Source organism: Hyla sarda, chromosome 4 (genome assembly GCF_029499605.1).
Source record: "Hyla sarda isolate aHylSar1 chromosome 4, aHylSar1.hap1, whole genome shotgun sequence".
NCBI classification, from domain to species: domain Eukaryota; kingdom Metazoa; phylum Chordata; class Amphibia; order Anura; family Hylidae; genus Hyla; species Hyla sarda.
Window position 1 is genome coordinate 363,845,937 of NC_079192.1, and position 16,402 is coordinate 363,862,338.

General features: G+C 41.5%; 1 pseudogene; it reads right to left on the reverse strand.

The window, feature by feature from the left end:
- Nucleotides 1–279: 279 nt before the first annotated feature.
- On the reverse strand, nucleotides 280–1,287 carry LOC130367481 (posterior protein-like; annotated as a pseudogene).
- Nucleotides 1,288–16,402: the final 15,115 nt, after the last annotated feature.

A 16,402-nucleotide genomic window follows, 5' to 3' on the forward strand; every position in this document is an offset into this window, starting at 1 on the left:
TAAAGAAGGCTGTAATACTACTGTGTGAGACTGGCGTGCGAAAATTCGCATATGCGAAAATTAGCATATGCTAATTTCCGCATATGCGAATTTTCGCGTATGCTAATTTTGTATATGCAAATTTTCACATATGTTAATTTTCGCATACGCGAAGTTTCGCATATGCGGAAATAAAACGAGGAGATAACGAATATGCGAATATTCGCGAATATATGACGAATATTCGTCCATATATTCGCGAATATTCGCGAATTCGAATATGGCCTATGCCGCTCAACACTACACACAATATCTTTTAATATGTCCTGGTCTGCCACATTTGTAACAACTTCTAACCCATCATTTCCTCTTAGGTCTATAAACAACAGATATGTTTTCGGGTGTCTAATTCCTGTCTCCAGACCCTTCACACCAGTCCCTCAAAATATTGATAAATTTCTCATGGGAGCTGGTATTTCTCAGCGCCAATCTCGTGGTGTAATCTACGTTACATCTATTTGCCATGGAATACAGGAAATTGGTATCATCCTGAGACATTTCTGGGCAGTTGTAAACAGACTTATATAGGGAGAGATAATCATTACAAAACATGACTGGATCATCATATCGCCTGAACCTCGACTTTCTTAGGGCATCTTCACCCCTAATGTCTCGCCGACCCAAAACACGCTGCAGCTCCTTCCTCCTGAATTCTGCACCTCCACAGTCATCATCTATATGGGCAGATGTTAACTGTGCTGCCAGTGGCCATGGAAGCCAAGCTCTGAGCAGAGACCAGGCATCTTTGTTACCTAGGTTATACTGCTTCACTACTGCTTCAAATCTATTTGATAATGTTATGGATGACTCGCTTGTATTACAGTCTCCAATAACTTTACACAAATGGAGTCTGTCCTGGATGGTCAAAGCTGGAGGACTATCAGCTACCATGCCTGTTACCTCGCCCCCATCCATAGATGAGATTGTGCAGACATTTGTTGCTTCACATTTATGCAATGTAAGGGACCGGATGTGCTGCTCTTGGCTGAATAGCTGGCATTTTGCTTTAGAAAGCTGCCTTTCTAATTCAGCCATTATAACCTTCATCTGACTAATCTTGCCCTCTAAAGACAACACATGGGCCCTGCTAGAGCAAACCTTTAGCTCATAATTCTCTGCCAACTCCACCAGACCATTGTTTCTTTTGGTCAATTCATTTATTTCTTCCTTTAGATTTCCCAATTCATTACTGGACTCTGCAGAAATCTCAAGAACAGACTCTGCAATCTTGTCTAAACTCTCTTTCATCTACCTCCTCTCATTATGCCACTTGGTCTCCTTCTCTTCCGCTATCTCCTTAATTTTCATAAGCAATAACATTTCATTACCTAACTTTTCTTTCTTCCACTTCGTGCTATTCTTTTTACAATCAATGTTACCATTATACTCCTGGCACCGCATCCTCAATGCCAAAAACTGATCTCCCAGAGACCCATTTGCACATGTCTGGTACTTAGCAGAGGCATGCTTCTCCACGAACTTCTCCACAAATTCCATATTAACAATAGAGTAATACGCAAATAACAAAACTAACAAATACAACCACTCCTATAACAACAACAAAAAAACCCTAGGCCTCACCTGACCAGTAACTTATCTAGAACAATGGTCTCACACAACATATTAGTACAGTGACCCCCCTACTTATGAGACTTATGATGGCCCCGACATATGATCATTTCAACATATGATGGCCTCTCAGAGCACATAGTATGTTGAAGACAGCATCGACATATGATGCTGCTGTGTGTCGGGGCCATCGTACAAACAGCTATCTGACAGAGCTGACAACTTCAACAACTGACAGATAGTTGTTTAATGTTCCCCGTTCTGCCTCCTGTTACTCACATGCTGTCCTGCTAACTCATACAGGCTTCCACTGTGAGCTCCGTGTAAGCCCTGCCCCCCCCAGTGCAGCCATAGCCAATAGCCTGCAGCATCTTGCTGCAGGCATCCAATGAGCTGCTTTCCTTCCTTTCCTATAGAGCTGTAGTTGGCAGGATGGTAATGGAGGACATTCTGTCCCCCCTGAAAGTATTTAAAGAACTGTACAGTACTGTATGAAATGTCACACATCACATACAATACATATACACACTATACACCCCATGCATCAATGTTTCCCTATCAGTGTGCCTCCTGCTGTTGCAAAACTATAACTCCCAGCATGTGCAACAGCTGGAGGCACCCTGGTTTGTTAAACACTCCCCATACACTCCACATACAATGGTCATCCCAGAACCAATTAGCAGTTTCCCATAGAGATATGTATTCAACATACAATGGTTCCGAGGCCCAAGAACCAATTACCATTTTTACATAGACATGTGTACTCGACATATGATGGTTTCAACATATGTTGGTTCTCCTGGAACCAATTTTCTAGATAAGTTACTGGTCAGGTGAGGCCTAGGTTTTTTGTTGTTGTTGTAGGAGTGGTTGTATTTGTTAGTTTTGTTATTTGCCTATTCACATGTAAAACAAACTTCTAAAAACACAAAATAAGTCACACTTCCTTTACAGCTATAACTAATCACTAACAATAAAATGTACTACACAACCTGATTAACAGTTGTAATAAACTTGTTAGGATCAGCTTACAAATAACATAAATGAAACAGTACACTCACCAGGATTTCCTTTATATCCAAGATCCAGATTCCTCGTTCCTCAATCTTCTCCTCTTAGAAATTTGGAGCAAAGCAGATTTGTTCCTGTGGCTCCTCTGTGGAATTTTAAATCACAGTCCCATCTGGGGTTCCAAATGTAGAAACTGCTTTGGTTTTGGGCTGCCTTACTAATTGATTGAGGACAACTGAATCTTTATAGGGGTTTATTACAAGCTACACATATAAATACAAAGGGTGATTCTAACTAATTAAGGGATAGGGGTGCAAGGAAGAGGGGAAGGTGATAGGAAGGCAGAAGGAAGTGCTCTCTCTATCTCATCATCCTATAAGTAACACATATATAGCAGTCATCCACACACATAACCCATACATTGGCCAACCCAAGAAATTTCCATGGCCAATCAGAACAGTTACAGTTTATTTGCATTGCAATCAGTCCTTGTCCTTTGATGTCTCCTTGAGTGGGGGATTCTCTTTGTTGTCCCACATTGTGTTGACATATGTCCACAGATGTCCATCCAAGTTTCCTCGAGAACCGCACGTTGTGGGCTGACAGGATGATTTGCAGTCCATTGCATCCCACACCGCAGGGGCTGGTTTTATGGCTTATATTATTGGAGGTAACAGGAACTGTAGCTCATCTCCATTCTTATCACTCAGGTGCCGGGCTTATCATATGGCTTTGAACAGGATAAAAGCAAATGATTGTCTAATCAGCTGTTTGCCTCACCCATCATTCCTGGAGCCAGTCCTGTCGACACCCTACACCAATTCCATCCATTAAGTTCCACTGCATTCCATTATATTTGAGTCCATCAAAATTATATTACTGTGGCCAATGTTGGCTCCAACATTGGGTAAGGTTATGTCCGTGATGTGTTGTCGGGAGGATATGGCATAGCGGGGCTCCATCTCGTTCACCATACTATGAAAGCCCTATTTCTTCACCACACTAAGAGGGCACAGGTTTTTGCAAATGAAATGTAGGACAGATTGCATTATTATTGTTGCACGAATCGAGCCTAGTGGAAACATGGCTGAATTAGCTTGTTCAAGAGTCATCTGAGACGCGGAGGTGGCTGGTTATTTTGCGTTTACCTCTATGTCGCCATGATGCCTTGCCATGGGGGCACGTTGGTTTGTCATGTTCCCACGGTATTTAATTCTGGCATGACATATTTTGCACACAGCGTGGCTCTTGTCGTAGTCCTTACTCCCTGGTTTATTATAGAAGCCAAAATGAGTCCAAATGTCCGTTTTGTAAATCAACGGAACCTCCCATATCTCTTTCTCATTGCCAGCCATGTTGGAAGCAGCGTTCACTCTGGAGCAGCTACCGGGAGACTACAGAGCAAACAGGTGGGAGACCAAACGCAGGATGACTCTTGCGAGATCTCGTTGTTTCTCTGCTACGTTTGGGACAGAGTTGGTGAATAACAGGCTCTTGTGCGGTGCGCTGCCAACTAATGGTCGGGAGTTTAAGTGGTATACAAAAGTAAGACCGTGAAATACAGTAAATGTTACTTATAAATAGTTTATAAAGGATCGATTTGAACATATTTTGAATAGAAAATAGCATTGTCTAATGAAATATCGCAATATTTGACAGAATCAATTTTTTTTCTGACACCTCTACTGTCTTCCCTTGTTCTGTTAGAGTTAGTCTCCTCTTGTATTCTTGACCATTTCCTTGATGTGTTACCATATACCTCTGTAGTTTATTGTCTTGACCTTGAAGCCCTTGCATGTAGACTGGCATGGACATTATTCATGGTTGTGGATCCATTATTTAGGACGGATATGCAATAGGAAGGGAATAAGGGTGTGGGCGGGTTCAAGGCCTCACCTTCTCACTGCCCAACATGACAGTGTACTTTTCTCTATTTAGGTTTGAATTTAAGCTTTTTGACAGTGGTTGCTGCTTTAAGCAGCAGAGAAAGCCAACAGATTCCCTTTTTAACAAAAAAGAGTGATCAAAGCAGATTTCGAATTGAATAGTAAATTTTTGTATAATTATGTGTAATATGTACTATAGGTCTGAATAAATTATGGCACTTTGTGAATGGAATGTGTTCAGTGATTTGTAACATGATATATTTGCAAGAATAAAACACCATTTTAATGCCAAAAAAGACATGAACAACAGGCCAAGAACTGTAGTTCCTGTTTACAACATAAGCCCATAAGCTGTATCCTTTATTTGACAAATTCAGTTACAACAATACCCAATATATATATATTGATTTTTTATGAATTACTAGTTTAAAAAAAGAAAAAAATTGCTTAAAATTGTGTAGTCTTTATTTTATGTTATTTCTGTAATGCAAAAAAAATGCAATTCCTGTGTTTAGTATTCTTTTCATTTCAGCCATTCACTGTTCAGGATCAATAATGTTATATTTTAGTAGATCGGACATATACCCTACGGGAATAAGCGTGTTAGAGATAGGAGAAAACCAATTTGGCCAACCAAAACCGTTAGAAATGCGATAAATGATAAGAGGAGAGCATACAGACTACTAAAATTAGAAAGAGAAAAGAGGAAAGGCGCTCCCTGTGGAGTAAAGCCAGCACGAGGGTGGGGGAGGGGGGAAGATAAAATATCCGTGCTCACCCTGCTGAGTTGTGTGAGGACATACACAACTATGCTGAATGCGTGTGATTTTAAGGATCACAATCCTGTTGTCTGCAGCCTTCCTGGGGAATACGTGGAATAAAACAGGACTTCAGAAGAAAACCAGGATTTTCGGCGCTGACCGTGGAGAAGATATCGGAGCCCAGGTAAGAGAATGAGGTTTATTAGCAACGCGTTTCACCGTGCTTGCGCGGCTTCATCAGGCTTAACACACGGCAGTTGTACAAGGGTTATATACCCACACGGGATTAACCCATAAAGTGCATAATTAAAATATAATATAGACCATAAAAAATGGACAATATAAAATGTATAAATAACAATGATCATACATATACATTTATAACATTCAACACTGATCATAGTAAAGTATTAATTACAACCGTAGATATCAGAAAAAATATAAATAAAATAAATAATGAAACAAAAATAATAAAAATAATAATAAATCCACTAACCGCATGGTGTGGATTAGGTAATAAATGAGAGTGAGGTTCCCACAGGGCGTATCCGATTTAACCAGATGGTTTGGAAAGTGAACTGCACGGTTTACACAGGGAATATCAGACAGGGGAAAAAATAGGAGTTAACAAGGAAATTAAAACAGTCTGGAAAAACATATATTATAAATAGGGTCCCAAAAGTCAAATTTATCATCAAGTATATCCAATTTTAACCAGAGGGTATAGAAATAATCTGCACGGTTTGAATAAGAATTATCAAGTAGGGGCAAGTAATATATTAAATATAAAAAAAAATATGTAAAATTTTTTTTTTATAGAGAAATTATATATATATATATATATATATATATATATATATATATATATATATATATAAATTATATATAAAAAAAAATACTAAAAATATAATGAATATAATGAATAAGATCAACGGGTATTTTCAATTGTCTCATTCAAACTGTGTGGAAATAAAGTCGCTAACTTATGAATCCAGAAACTCTCACGGTTAATTAAACATTGGAACCTATTTGAATTATTTTTAGGAACCGATTCCAAAATAATCAAATTTAAAGTATCTATGCAACTATTGTGTTTTAATAAAAAATGTTTAGAAATACTGTGCAGCATGTACCCATGTCTGATATTCCATCTGTGACGATTCATACGTGCCCGAACTGTTTGTACAGTGCGGCCCACATATTGCAAACCGCACTGACAAGACAGTAGGTATATGGCAAAATTGGTGTCGCAGGTAAGATTACCTTTGACTTTATATTCTCTTTGCCATATACCTACTGTCTTGTCAGTGCGGTTTGCAACATGTGGGCCGCACTGTACAAACAGTTCGGGCACGTATGAATCGTCACAGATAGAATATCAGACATGAGTACATGCTGCACAGTATTTCTAAAAAAAAAATTATTAAAACACAATAGTTGCATAGATTCTTTAAATTTGATTATTTTGGAATCGGTTCCTAAAAATAATTCAAATAGGTTCCAATGTTTAATTAACCGTGAGAGTTTCTGGATTCATAAGTTAGCGACTTTATTTCCACGCAGTTTGAATGAGACAATTGAAAATACCCGTTGATCTTATTAATTATATTCATTATATTTTTTTTATTTTTTTTATATATAATTTATATGTATATATATATATATATATATATATATATATATATATATATATATATAATTCTATATAATTTCTCTATAAAAAAAATTAACATTTTTTTATTTATATTTAATATATTACTTGCCCCTATTTGATAATTCTTATTCAAACCGTGCAGATTATTTCTATACCCTCTGGTTAAAATTGGATATACTTGATGATAAATCTGACTTTTGGGACCCTATTTATACTATATGTTTTTCCAGACTGTTTTAATTTCCTTGTTAACTCCAATTTTTTCCCGTCTGATATTCCCTGTGTAAACCATGCAGTTCACTTTCCAAACCATCTGGTTAAATCGGATACGCCCTGTGGGAACCTCACTCTCAGTCTAGATTTATTACCTAACCCACACCATGCGGTTAGTGGATTTATTATTATTTTTATTATTATTATTTTTGCTTCATTATTTTTTTATTTTATTTATATTTTTTCTGATATCTACGGTTGTAATTAATACTTTACTATGATCAGTGTTTAGTGTTATAAATGTATATGTATGATCATTGTTATTTATACATTTTATATTATCCATTTTTTATGGTCTGTATTATATTTTAATTATGCACTTTATGGGTTAATCCCGTGTGGGTATATAACCCTTGTACAACTGCAGTGTGTCAAGCCTGATGAAGCCGCGCAAGCGCGGTGAAACGCGTTGCTAATAAACCTCATTCTCTTACCTGGGCTCCGATATCTTCTCCATGGTCAGCGTCGAAAATCCTGGTTTTCTTCTGAAGTCCTGTTTTATTCCACTAAAATTAGAAGGTAGTGAAACAAAAAAAAAAAATAAGGAGTTAAATAAAATCTGTAATTAAGAAATATAACCAACAAAAATTGCAACACAGAGAACGATGGCCATAGAAAGTAAAAAGAACTCAAAATATTATTTACTTACATAAATAATAAGAAACCTAAAACTGAAAATGTTGGCCCCTTAACCCTTTAAGGACCCGGGGTTTTTCCGTTTTTGCACTTTTGTTTTTTCCTCCTTATCTTTAAAAAAACATAACTCTTTCAATTTATCACCTAAAAATCCAGATGACGGCTTATTTTTTTGCATCACCAATTCTACTTTGTAATGACATCAGTCATTTTACCCAAAAATCTACGGCGAAACGGAAAAAACTATAATTGTGCGTCAAAATTGAAGAAAAAACTTAATTTTGTAACTTTGTGGGCTTGTGTTTCTACACAGTAAATTTTTCGGTAAAAATGACACCTTTTCTTTATTTCGTAGGTCCATATGATTAAAATGGTATCCTACTTATGTAGGTTTGATTTTGTGATACTTCTGAAAAAAAATCATTACTACATGCAGGAAAATTTATACGTTTAAAATTGTTATCTTCTGACCCCTATAACTTTTAATTTTTCCATATATGGGGCGGTATGAGGGCTCATTTTTTGCGCCATGATCTGAAGTTTTTAGCAGTTCCATTTTTGGATTGATCGGACTTATTGATCGTTTTTTCATTATATAAAAAGTGACCTAAATATGCTCTTTTGAACTCTGGACTTTTTTTTTACGCCACTGACTGTGCTGTCAAATTAATGATATATTTTTATAATTCGGACATTTCCGCACGCGGCGATACCACATATGTTTAATTTAATTTTTATGTACGCTGGTTTTTTTTTGGAAAAGGGAAAAGGGGGTGATTCTAACTTTTATTAGGGGATGGGTTAAATGATCTTTAACTTTATTTTTTTTGCTTTTTTTTTTGCAATGTTATAGCTCCCATAGGGGGCTATAACATTGCACACACTGATCTTTTACATTACTGATCGTTTTTTCATGATATAAAATGTGACCAAAAATATGCTCTTTTGGACTTTTGAATTTTTTTTGGCGTGTACGCCATTGAGCCTGCTGTCAAATTGATGACATTTTTATAATTCGGAAATTTCCACACGCAGCGATACCACATATGTTTAATTTGATTTTAATTTAAGCAGTTTTATTTTGTTTTTTTTTTTTTATGGGCAAAGAGGGGGGATTCAAACTTTTATTAGGGAATGGGTTAAATGATCACTGCCTCTGTAACACCAAGCCCACAGGGGAATGACCCAATGGCCAGGCAGCCCCACTGCTGTCCAACCAAACCCCCAGGTCCATGCCACACCACCGCACAGACAAAGCATCACAGCAACAATGGCCACGACAGCGCACCACACCAGTGTGAACACCTACCATGTGCTCCCTGCCAGAGGGCTGAGAGAATGCTAGGAGGAAACATGTATGCAGTCTCCTGCTAATTAAAAACGACTGGGCCAAACGGATGGAGTGGAGTGCTGGCTGTGAAAGAGGGGACATGTAACGGTTACCCAGGTAGAGAGAGGGTATCAGCCGTTGATGACGTCCTTTTCCCTGCAAGCTGCTGTGTCAAAGTAAAGCTGGTATAATCCTATTCACGATATCCAGAGGGAGAGTCAGGTTTAGCTGTAAAAAGAGCAGAGTAATATTCCCAAATAATCCCCTTTCAAGAACGAGATGAGGCTACGTTTGAAGGGTCAAGAAGAACTCTTTATTGTGGAACAAGTGTCTTCTTTTATAGGAAGGGCATCACAGGGGGAAGGGTCAGTAAAGACAATACAGGTGTAAGGTAGTCTGGGAGATAATCCAATAAAGGCAATACAGGTGACAGGTAGTCTGCGAGATAATCCAACAACGGTAATCCAGGTGACAGGTAGTCTGTGAGATAATCCAATAAAGGCAATACAGGTGACAGATAGTCTGGGAGATAATCCAACAAAGTAATTAGCTCTCCCTATACAGTGCCTTGAGTGCAAAAGGTGTATTGTGCACAGAAAGTGTATGAAAACAGTAAATAAAAGTATTTTAACTCTGAGCTTTATGTCACTGGACAGCATAAACTGAGGGGTACAAATAGTGATGTCCTTAAGTCCATACAAGTAGGTAGGGTGACTCTAGGATCCGTCACAAGTATAACTATCGAACGTCCGGTTGCATTCTCTTGTAATGGCATTTCTCATACAATATCCATGCGAATAACTCCAGCTATTTTAACAGTCCAGGCATGTAGTATAGTCTCGTGTGTAGTGTAGTATGGTTGGACGCCTGTCTTTTTTTCAACCTTACAAACTATGTTATTATGTTACTATATAATTCAGCATATATATTTTTTATTATTCTTTAAATTTTTTGGGAAAATGGAAAAAGGGATTATTAGAATATTAATTCTGCGAGAGTTTTATTGATATTTTTGAAAACCTTTTTTAACCCCTTAAGGACGCAGGACATACTCAAACGGCCCCTTTTCCGAGTCCTTAAGGACTCAGGACGTTTGAGTACGTCCTGTCATATCCCGGCCCCCCGCCGCTAGCCGGAGGGGTGCCGGAGCCGGATGCCTGCTGAAATCGTTCAGCAGGCATCCCGGCATATCGCCTAGGGGGGTCATGATGACCCCCCATGTTGGCGATCGCAGCGCATCGCTCGCCAATTCAGACGAGCAATGCGCTGCGATTCCGTTCCCCGCCGCTCGCCGGGCGGGGATCGGAGCTGGATGTCTGCTGGTTTCTATCAGCAGACATCCCGGCAGTGTGCCGGAGGAGGTCCGGATGACCTCCTATACCGGCGATGGCTGCAGGACGCCGGTAACTACTAACCGGTGGTCTGCAGCGGTTCCGGGTCATCAGGGTCACGTGTGACCCTGTGACCCGGATATAGATGGTGACTGGTGGTGTAGTATACACCACCAATCACCATCCATACTGTACTGGGGGCTGGCATTGTGGCCACCCCCCTCAGTACAGTTGTGATTGGGTGGCCAAAGTGGCCACACCAATCACAATGTAATGGGAGGGGATCTGGTGGGCTAGGAGCATGTTGCTCCGTTCTGCCCTCCATTTCAGAGAGATCTGGTGTGCAGCACGGAGCCCCGTGCTGCCCACCATCCCCTCAGTTAAAAAAAAAGTGCCCCTTGCCCCCTTTCTGTGGCCCCTTGGCACAGAAATCCCCAGGGATAGCTTTAGATTAGGTAGGGACAGGTTAGGGTTAAAAAAAAGTATTTTTTATTTTTTCCAGCGTACCTCAGTGGGTGTCCGTGGGTCCGTAGCACCTTTAGCTGCGTGACCCCGGCCCTGCTGGGTCGCTGCGGTCTGCCGCCAGCGTTTTTTTTGGGCGTAGATCTTTTTTTTTTTTTTCCTAAGCGTGTGTGCGGACCCTCTTAGTTATAAAAGAGCGGTCCGCCACCATTTGTTAAAGCCCACCCGCCGCTGATCAGTCCCGTAGTACTGATCAGCGTTTTTTTTTTGTTGTGCCGGCGCTTTTTTTCCGGGTTTTCTAGCGTGTTTTTGCACCCATAGGCGGTCCGTGCCCCCAGTAGCAGGCGTGTACTGTGTGGCCGGACCGTACCTGTGTGTGCGGCGTGCCTCACCGCTGTCAGTGATTTATCACTGATCAGCGTTTTTTTTGGGTGGTAAAGGCACTTTTTTTGGTTACCGCGTTCTTTTTTTGCACCCATAGGCGTTCCGTGCCACCAGTAGCAGGCGTGTACTGTGTGGACGGACCGTACCTGTGTGTGCAGCCTGTCCCACCTCTGTCGGTGATTTATCACTGATCAGCGTTTTTTTGGGGGTTCAGGCGGGTGCATTTTTTCGGGGTTAAGCGTTTTTTTATTTTAATTTTCGTTTTTTTTTGTGTGGGGGTCTGTGTACACGCCACAGCCACTGTTCTGGGCTGAGTGGCCGGACCCCCCACTGACTTCTGCGCCCCCTGCCGCCACAAGCGCTAATCAGTGCGCACACCACTGATTAGATAAACGGCTTTTTTTGCGTTAGAAGTCCCCTTTCTAAAAAAAAAAAAAAAAAAGTCCCCTTTTTTTATATTTTTTTTCTTTCTGTTAGTTTAGTTTAGTTAGGTTAGGCTAGGGAGGGTTAGGGCGGGTTAGGGAGGTAATATCGCACCACACCACACCACACACAGCACATACACCAATAAAGTTTTTCCCAACACCCCCCCCCCCCCTCCGGAATCCACATTAGAGTAGGGAAATGGCCCGCAGAGTGTTCTCGGCGGAGGAGGCATATGACCTAATTGCCTCCGACACCGAGAGCAGCTCAGAGGACGATGAAGACCCCACCTTCCTTATTTCATCGTCCTCCTTATCATCTAGTTCATATGATGAGCCACCAAGGCGGCGGAGATGCCGCCGTGCGGTGCCGCAAACCTCCTCTGCCCTTGACCCTGTGCCCCATGCTAGAATGAGTCCCCCTGGCGCTCATACTAGGGAAGCCCCCCTGCCAAGGTCACTGGTACCTCGTACCGGAGAACTTGACTGGGCTGAGCCAGCGGACCACGAGCCCGTGATTCCTGAGTTTGTTGGCGACTCAGGAATCAAAATTAACATTGTCGGGTTCACTGAAAAGGACTTTTTCGATCATTTTTTCAGTGACTACTTTGTTAATTTGATGGTTACACAGACGAATCTGTACGCCCAAAAGTTCGTTGCCGCTAACCCGGGCTCATTTTTAGCTAGACCCGGCGGCTGGACTCCAGTCGATGCAGCCGAAATGAGGACCTTGCGCTGCATATGGGTATAGTTAAAAAAACCAGTGTCAGGCAATATTGGAGTGGGGACGTCTTTTACCAGACACCCTTCTACATTATGGCCATGACACGTCCCCGGTTCGAGGCCATTCGGAGATGTTTGCATTATGCTGATAATGCGGCATGTCCCCCCCGAACTGATCCTGCGCATGACCGCCTGTATAAAATCAGGCCGGTCATCAATCACTTCGGGGCCAGATTTTGGGAGGCCTATGTCCCGGGGCGGGAGTCGCTCATCAGCTTCAAGGGGAGACTCAGCCTCCGGCAAAACATCCCGACCAAGCGAGCGCGGTATGGCGTGAAGATGTATAAACTTTGCGAGAGTACCTCCGGGTACGCTTGCAAGTTTATAGTGTATGAGGGACCAGATTCCCGTTTTGAACCCCCAGAATGTCCCCCCACTCTGGGTGTTAGCGGGAAAATCGTTTGGGGCCTTTTGCACCCATTGCTAGATAAAGGTTACCACCTTTACACGGATAACTTTTATACTAGTATCCCTCTCTTCACATCCCTCGCCGCCAGATCCACGGTCGCTTGTGGGACAGTCCGGAAGAATCAAAGAGGCCTTCCGCCCCATCCCCTACATGCTCCTATCCCCCGGGTGAGTCCCGTGCCTTTTCCCATGAGAACCTGTTGTTGGTCCGGTATAAGGACAAGAGGGATGTCCTTATGCTCACCACAATTCATGGGAATGGCAGCCCCCCTGTCCCTGTGCGAGGTACCGCGGGACCGGTCCTCAAGCCCGATTGTATTCTGGACTACAATCGGTATATGGGGGGAGTTGATCTTTCTGATCAAGTCCTCAAGCCATATAATGCCATGCGGAAAACACGTGTATGGTATAAAAAGGTTGCGGTCTACATGGTACAGGTTGCCATGTACAACTCTTTTATACTGTACCAGAACGCTGGCAACACAGGGACATACCTGGAGTTCCAAGAGGTAGTTCTAAAGGCCCTCATCTTTGGTGACCGCCAAGGAGCGGGTCAGAGCACCTCTGGAACTTTAGGTCCCCGGATCGTCCCGGGCCAACACTTTCCTGGTGTGATCCCCAACACTAGAAGGTCGGGACGAACCCAGAAGAAATGCAGAGTGTGTCACAGGAAGGGGAGACGGAGGGACACCACCATTCAGTGTGACACTTGCCCAGATAATCCGGGCCTCTGCATAGGCTGCTTCAGGGAGTATCACACTTCCATGGAGTACTACATTTTCCATCCTTTGCGCTAATTTTCATTCCCCAGAATTCGGCTCCAATGTACCAGTCCAGGGTACATTGACTTCCAAATTTTATACCAAAATACCCTACCCCCCCCCCCTTTTTCCCAATACCCCAATATTTTTTTTTTCTTCTTCCCCCTAAAAAATGGGTCATGGGTCACTGAGTCAACAGAATTGGAGGTTTGCAGTTGCCTCAAATGCGCAATGCTCTCTCTCTCCACCTGAGCAGGTTGCCCATTTGAGGTAACAGAATAGGCACGGCCCCACACATCCCCTTCCCAGAATGATGATTCAGAGTATAGGGTTTGGGGCGGGCATCATTTTTACTTTTGGCTGTACTCTGGGTCATCATTCTGGGAAAATAATTGGCATATCAGTACTAAAATTGCAATTTTCTTCCCCCCATAGTACACTTCATCCATTCCTGGAAAATAAATTAAGGGAACATCTGTCTGTTCCAAATCTCCACTTCACCCTATACACCTTCCCTAGGGGGTGTACTGTTTATAGTATTCTCACATGTGGGTGTTCCTTTCTTGTATTTTCCTCTGAATGTATGTAACTGTTAGGTCCGTAACAAACATCCGCCTCAAATGCGAAGAATTCTCGCTGAGCTCTGTCATATTTCCAGGCGACAATTCGGAGTCACATGTTAGTTGTTCCCAGAACGATGAAGCAGAGTATAGGTTGAAAATTGCAATTTTCAAAAGCTACCCTTCATCCATTCCTGGAAAATAAATTTAGGAAACACCTGTGCGTTAGAAATGTCCTCTTTACCCCTAAACCCATTCCTCAGGGTGGGTACTTTCTGTAATGGTGTCACATGTGAGTGTTTCATTTTTGTATTTTCCTCGGAATGTATGTAACCTTCAGCTACTGATATGCCAAAGGTCACAAATACAAAGTGACCTCTATGACTTCTGAGCCTTGTTGTGCGCCCGTCCAGCACGTTACCCCATATGTGGATGTATTTTCATAGTCAGGGGAAAAAGCCCTCCAAAATTTGTAACCCAATTCCTCATATTACCCCATGTGAAAATGTTAAAAATTGGGTAACCCCAGCATTTTAGTGTAAAAACATCTTATTTTTCAATTTATGGCCCATTTTTCAAAAAACCTGTGAGGTGTTATTTTCCACTGTACCCCTTGTTACGTTCATTGAGGGGTGTAGATTCTAAAATTGTGTCACATGTGTTTTTTTTTTTCTGTTGGGGGCTTTATAAATGCACATGACCCCCGACTTCGATTTCAACAAAATTTCCCTCCTTCTATTCTGAGCATTGTAGTGCGTCCACAGAGCAATTTACATCCCCATATGGGGTATTTTTTTTTTCTCAGACAAAGTTGTTCTACAAATTTTGGGGGCCTTTTGCCCTATTACCCAATGTGAAAATGAAATATTTGGGCTAACACTATCAATATAGTGCAAAAAAATCAAAATTTTCACTTTTACGGCCCACTGTTCAAAAAACCTGTGAGGTGTAAGTACTCACTGTAACACGATTACGTTCCCCAAGGGGTATAGTTTCCAAAATGGTATGCCATGTGTTTTTTTTTTTTTGCTATCTTGGCACCATAGGGGCTTCCTAAATGCGGCATGCCCCCAGAGCAAAATTTGCTTCCAAAAAGCCAAATGTGGCAATTCCTCTTCTGAGACCTGTAGTGCGCCAGCAGAGCACTTTTCACCCCCATATGGGGTGTTTTCTGAATCGGGAGAAATGGGGCTTCAAATTTTGGGGGGTATTTTCTGCTTTAACCCTTTGTAAAAATGTGAAATTTTGGGGAAACCAAGCATTTTAGGTAAAATGTTTTTTTTTTTTTTACATATGCAAAAGTCGTGAAACCCCTGTGGGGTATAAAGGTTCACTTTACCCCTTGTTACATTCCCCAAGGGGTCTAGTTTCCAAAATGGTATGCCATGTGTTTTTTTTTGCTGTCCTGGCACCATAGGGGCTTCCTAAATGCGGCATGCCCCCAGAGCAAAATTTGCTTCCAAAAAGCCAAATGTGACTACTCCTCTTCTGAGACCTGTAGTGCGCCAGCAGAGCACTTTTCACCCCCCAAATGGGGTGTTTTCTAAATCGGGAGAAATTGGGCTTCAAATTTTGGGGGGTATTTTCTGCTTTAACCCTTTGTAAAAATGTGAAATTTTGGGGAAACCAAGCATTTTAGGTAATAATTTTTTTTTTTTTTTACATATGCAAAAGTCGTGAAACCCCTGTGGGGTATTAAGGTTCACTTTACCCCTTGTTACGTTCCCCAAGGGGTCTAGTTTCCAAAATGGTATGCCATGTGTTTTTTTTTTGCTGTCCTGGCACCATAGAGGCTTCCAAATGCAGCATGCCTCCAGAGCAAAATTTGCTTCCAAAAAGCCAAATGTGACTACTTTCCTTCTGAGACCTGTAGTGCACCAGCAGAGCACTTTTCATCCCCATATGGGGTGTTTTCTGAATTGGGAGAAATTGCGATTCAAATTTTGGGGGGGTATTTTGTGCTTTGACCCTTTGTAAAAATGTAAAATTTTTGGGAAAGCAAGCATTTTAGGTAATTTTTTTTTTTTTTTTTTACATTTGGAAAAGTCATGAAACACCTGTGGGGTATTAAGGCTCACTTAATTCCTTGTTACGTTCCTCAAGGGGTCTAGTTTCCAAAATGGTATGCCATG